At 35.0% G+C, this 6,067-nt stretch overlaps 1 long non-coding RNA gene across 1 annotated transcript; it reads right to left on the bottom strand.

The window, feature by feature from the left end:
- Window positions 1-4,514: 4,514 nt before the first annotated feature.
- LOC111413521 (uncharacterized) lies at window positions 4,515-5,315 on the bottom strand. Its single transcript, XR_011640033.1, has 2 exons — window positions 5,241-5,315; window positions 4,515-5,166 (listed from the first exon to the last, which is right to left on the bottom strand). It is a non-coding gene; the product is annotated as an uncharacterized lncRNA (long non-coding RNA).
- Between the last annotated feature and the right edge of the window lie 752 nt (window positions 5,316-6,067).

Here is a 6,067-nt window from a genome sequence, read left to right as displayed (position 1 = left end):
AGCGGAAAGTGACGAACAAGGCGAGCGGTTCCATCAAGACTTAATGACATTGGAAAGACGTTATGAAGGTTACTGGGATGCAGGGATGATGGGAGACTATCTCTCGAGTGTTATCAGAGAAATCGACCCAAAGACATACAAAAAATTGTCAAAAAATAATCATATCCCTCACTATACTAACAATAAGTAAAGTAGTATATATTAAACATAAAATTTAATTCCATAAAAGTTCTGTAATATAATTTGTAATATAAACCTAGACAATATAAATAAAAAGACAAAGAAAAGTTTGGTATCGTTTGTAAGATCAGCCAAAAACCCGAGTGTGCATAGTGAAACTCTGCCAAAACCAAATCCTCCTGACCAATTAATACAATCCAGTAAAAGAGTAAAAAGAAGTTATAACAGTAAAAGTGACAGTGGAGAAATGTCATCCAGCAACGAATGCCAATAAATTTTAATTACTTCATATGTTTAATGTTCAACATTTAGAACAGGTAAAATAATATTGATTTCATTGAATTTAATGTTTATACTTACTGCCTGGGATAGTTAAAATACCTCTTTATTAAAAAAAACTGTTCGTAATAATTTTTCAACAATACAGTGAAAATGGCAAAAAATGAAATTTTGCACGATCCTCGTAAATTAACAATATCTCCGGGAAAATACGTTCGACCATGGTGTCCAATGCTTCGATATTTAGAGAATTAACTGTTCTACAGGATAGAATAGCAAACTTTTTTGTACATATATAATTTTTTTTTGTTACGATGCGGTTGGTTAATTGACGAAAAATGGGAAAAATCCCAAAAAAATTGATTTTGTTGAGTTGTTTTAGGCTGTAGGAAAATAACGGAGTGTCCGATTTATGCCATCAATACCTCAAAATGTTCGTCCAGATCTCTACTTTCATGTCCATATAGCTACAGAATCACACTATGCAAAATAAAAAATATACTGAACATGATGTTTTTTAATTTACGATTTTCCACATTTTTGGGTATATCTCAAAAACTGGACGTGATGGAGAAAAACTGAAGACAGTTTCAGAATCAGCACAACATTCTACGTTATAAGAAAATATCCCAGTCTTCGAGATTTTTTTTGTAAACTAGTGTAATTACTCTGATTATGCGTAAAGTATCTCTTTTAGCTGGTTCGATATTATTATCTACGAAATACTACGAAAAATTTGCTGCCAAACAAAATTGTTTCGGGCAACTTTGGTAGGTGGTTCTGCCGGCACAACTTCATCAAAAATGTCTGCGCCGTCATTTTTTGACTGGGTGTCTTGAGCGTCGGTGTCAGTAGCACTAATATGCACTAATTGTCAGTAATACACGTATTACTTTTATAAAAATGAATCAAATTTTCTATTCCTACCTTCATTTGCTTTCTCGTCGGTATCGATTCATCCATCATCGCTCTGATCCTCTAAATGACCAATAAAGTTTTCTTGACTATCACTATTTTTCAATATTGCCAAAAGTTCCTTGCAAGTTAGTGGTTTAGATCGGCGATGGATTTTTACGCGTAAATATCAATAAATAACTCGAATGGTACTACGATACGTTCGCTTGCTGGCGAATATATTCGTCTTGAGCAGTTAAAACATGAGAAAATTCACTAACTCTGAGTGAGGGTAATGGACAGGCTTCGACTTGTCATAGACCGCAAGCGAGAATATCAGTTTCGAGCTGTGCACCATTAAAACAAGTTTGCGAGCGTAATCGTCTTGAGTAGCGTATCGTAATGCGAATATATGAAAGGATTAATACTACAGGCATTGCGTAGTTTTTCAAAGGAAAAGTTTTGCTTGGAAAAGGTGACGTCTTTATGATAACCCTGAATTTTCGGCTATCTTAACAGGTGCACGGCTAAACCCGAAAGTTTCTAGGTCTAGTATTAGTTCTACTTTTCGTTTAATAAAAATATACCACAATCTAATGCTAAATAAAAATTAAAACTAGAAATAACACTAGACCTAGTACTAGAAACATTCGGATCTGAAGATGCACGACTAAATCCTAACTAGAAAGTATCTAGTTCAAGGTCTAGTGTTAGTTCTAGTTTTAGTGCAATAAAAATATGCAACATAGTGAATACTTATGCTAACTAGCGCTACCTACCACTGTCATTAGAACTAACACAAGACCTAGAACTAGAAACATTCGGGTTTAGCCGTCTTAAGAGACGTGTGGCTAAACCCGAATAATTGTATTGGTCTCTGAATTGGTTTCTTCATTTGATAAGTTGTTTTTACTATACGGCTTCATTAAATTTGCTCTTAAGGGAAATGCATCGTCACCAATAATAACTGATTTGTCAGGGAAGCCTAACAACTTATTCTGAATGGCTATGTTTAAAGTTGAGTCTCGGAATATTGCACTATTGCTTGTACGTCCATTTCCTCCTATATCTATGTATCTGAAGCTGTAAGTTGCATCCACCACTCATCCACCATGGCGAATAAAATTATGCTGTATGTGCCCTTATAATTATAAAATGATGAACCGCTGTTTGGTGGGCATTTAATTTGAATGTGTTTACCATCAATTGCACCGCAACATCTAGGAAAATTCCAATATGCCATGAATTTTTTTTTCTATTTCTTTCCATTCATCACTTGCTGAGGGCACCTGAAAATATAATAAAAACGCTGATACTTGTTTCTTATTTCAAAGCATTATCTATTATTTTTAGGATATACAACCCACAGTGGACGAAAACAAAACGGATACAGAAGAAGGAGAATCAGATTTGAACACTGACAGGACAACATCGGGTGAACAATCCTATCCATCACAGAAAAGAGTTCTTCATGCACCGATCACGAAACCTCCTCCTGCCAAAAGAAGCCAAGCCAAAGAAAAACGATCATGCGTACAGGGTGCCCTTGAAGAATTTATGATATTGTTTCAAAAGTGAACAAACAGGATGCATTTGATGTTTTTGGACAGTATGTTGCCATAGAGCTTCGAGAATTACCTAGTAGGGAGGCAATAATACTACAACAACAAATATAGAATTTGATTACTAATACAAAACTTTCTAATCTGCTGTCTTCATCATGTATGCCATCATGTTCACCCTCTGCATATGCTCAATCTGTAGTTTGCTCCACTCCACAACCATCACCCGATCCTGATAGTGTTATTACTGAAAATTATACATCTACTACAAATACCAAGAAAAGTACTGACTACGCCAATGTCCTTCCAAATACTGTTTGGAACAAAAAGAGTTCTGATGTGTTAGAGGAAGCCATGCAGAATAGTTTCCTTGATAGTACAGACAATGCAATTTATATGTCATTGTAATTGTTTTAAAAAAGAAGAGAAAAATAAACTTATTTACTGTTCATGAGTAGTTTTATTTATCTCCTATTTCTTTAGGTAATAACTTTATTAGATTAACTAACCTTTAGGTAGGGTTTGAGAACATCTGATATTGCAGTTAGAACTTCCGGTAAAAATTTCGAAATTGTACATTCCGGGACTCGAAATAGATACTCCAAAGATTTAAAGCTGTCTCCAGTGGCTAAATAGCGTAGCGTTATTTCAAGTTTTACTCTTGTGGGAATAGCCAATCTCATTACCGTATTAGTTTTTTGGATTGAATCTTGTACCATTTGCAACAAATTATTAAAATTTGTAGTACTTATTCTTAGGCTATTTCTATAAGCTGTCGGATCTTCTTCAGCTAATTCTTTTAAAAGGGTACAAGAAGCACCTAATTTATCCCTGCGAGAAATCCATTCCCTCACCCATTTTCTTTTTCGTTTCTCGCAAATCGTGTTTTTTAATTCTTCTTGTAAAACGGCTCCAAGAACCAAGGCACATCCACGTAATACTTCTTTTGATATTTTAGGTGTCATTTTCACTATATATAACTGAACCAACCTTGAGATTACAACCGTCAGTATTATAAAATCTCTTCTACTCTGTACCTACTTTGCTCGCTGATATAATTACACGATACTTTTTTACTATCTAGATAGTAAAAAGGTGAGCTAGTAGCTAGTAAAGTTGACCGGTCTCCAACTTTACTCGCATACATATTTGCTAGCTAACTATCTGGATAGTTTACACGCCACCATAATTACACAGAACTACTTTACTAGCAGATAGTAAAAAAGTGCGCTAGTGGCGTGTAAATTATCTCCGTGTAATCGACCCTTAACATTAGATTTCCAACCAAGGTCGATAGAACATAAGGTATATTCCCTATGCCTCTGTAGTATCAATTATTACCCCGCAGATTGACGTCACTGGTTCGATACAGTCAGAGTAAAAGATAGCCTATACTGTGGTACAGTCTATATAAAATATTTAAACCTCGCATCGTGTTGTGTTGTTCATAGAACCAGCTACGTCACTGACCCACCTTGCCCCTCAGAGAAGGAAAATCGGCATTCGACACCTTATGTTCTATAGACCTTGACCTACAACCAGAAATATTCAGACATGTTGCATTTTATGTGGGACAAAGTAAGTAGGTACACCTGTAAGTAGGTATATTTCTGTATATTGTATTTTAAGTGAAATTCACTACAATATATAATTATTACAAACAAATTAAATTTTAATTTCATTGTAAGTATAATAAACAATAAATCTTGGAATAAATTCATCGCCGTAAAATTTAACATAAACCCTTCGATTTTCGGGAGTTACATCACCTCCATTGAGTGGTAATTCCGTGCAGTAACCTCCAACGTCAGCTTTTCCCACGAGAACATCAGCTATAATCATAGCACGATTTTTGCCAACATTCCAAGTGACGTTTTTATCCGCATACTCGGCATTCTCGGAAAAACTAACCCCCGTTTTCAACTTATAACAATGCATCCTCCTCCATTTCAAACTTGAACGCATAATCGCTTCAATATTTCTAACGTCAGTGACGTACATTAATCGTTTCTCGAAATTCTTGTAACCGCGTTTTTCGCGATTAGCCTTTTTCGATTTATAGCGTTCATAAAGCGATGGGCAATAAACTTTTTCGATTTTTTTTAAGCTCAATTTTTGAATTGAACTCAGGTAGTTAAGGCACACATGCTTGTACATAGGATCAGATTTTTTAATTTCAATTAAACGCGTTTTCATTAGTTTATCGGGGGTGGGAATGTAACAACGTAATATCTTTCCGCTTTTACGAGACCTTAAAAGAATAATACAAAATACTTGTAGGAATGAATTAACGATTTTTTTAAAATATTATTGTGGTGTGCTTACATTTTTGTTTATTGGAGCTTAAGGCACCTATTACAACTTGATTGTAACCGAATAAACTGAAATGAATTCCGCTAGGAAAGCAATAAAAGCAAAGTTTATCAACGTTTAGGTTTACGTTGCTTTGATAGGGAAGAGTGGGGAAGTCCCGAGGTTCGTATATATTACCAGGTTGTTTTGTCCTTTTCTTTCTTTAATATCGCGAATTACTTCGCACATATTGTGCTGCGAGGCGATATAAATGTTTGTATTTCTCATTGTGCGATAAGAGGCACATATTTCTTTATAGAATGGTATTTTTTGGATAGTAAAATAATTGCGATATTAGTTTACTAAATTACAGTACAATCTCGATATAACGAATTTCGTTAGAATGGACTTTGGATATAATTTTTCTTTAAACACACTTGGTCTTATTATTACTCATTCTACTGAATCTCTCTATGTAGTGATCATTTCTAGTGAACACTCTTGAGTTTTCCTGCTCAATTCCTTGTTCTCGTTCATTACCTATACATCATGGCGACGCTTTTTGTTATAGAAAAGCCCGGTTTCCTGAACTAAATGAGTACATTAACGAAATGGACTGAGAGTCAGAACTTGGTGGCTGTGATGGTATCAATGATGCGATTCAAATTTTTTATAACCATGTCAATACTGCTATATGTAAATTTGTCCCTTTAAAACTCAAAGCTACCTAATTCGAGAGAAAAGGAGGGCGCACTGTAAATGGAAACGTTTTGGCAACCGACTTGACTCCTCTCTTTTCCAATGTTTGGGAGTCGTGCAAAGTATCTAATCCATCTTAATTACATGGAGTGTGTTAGAAG

Source organism: Onthophagus taurus, chromosome 3 (assembly GCF_036711975.1).
Source record: "Onthophagus taurus isolate NC chromosome 3, IU_Otau_3.0, whole genome shotgun sequence".
NCBI lineage: Eukaryota > Metazoa > Arthropoda > Insecta > Coleoptera > Scarabaeidae > Onthophagus > Onthophagus taurus.
Note: the sequence above shows the minus strand (reverse complement) of the source record. Positions and strands in the feature narration are given on the sequence as shown.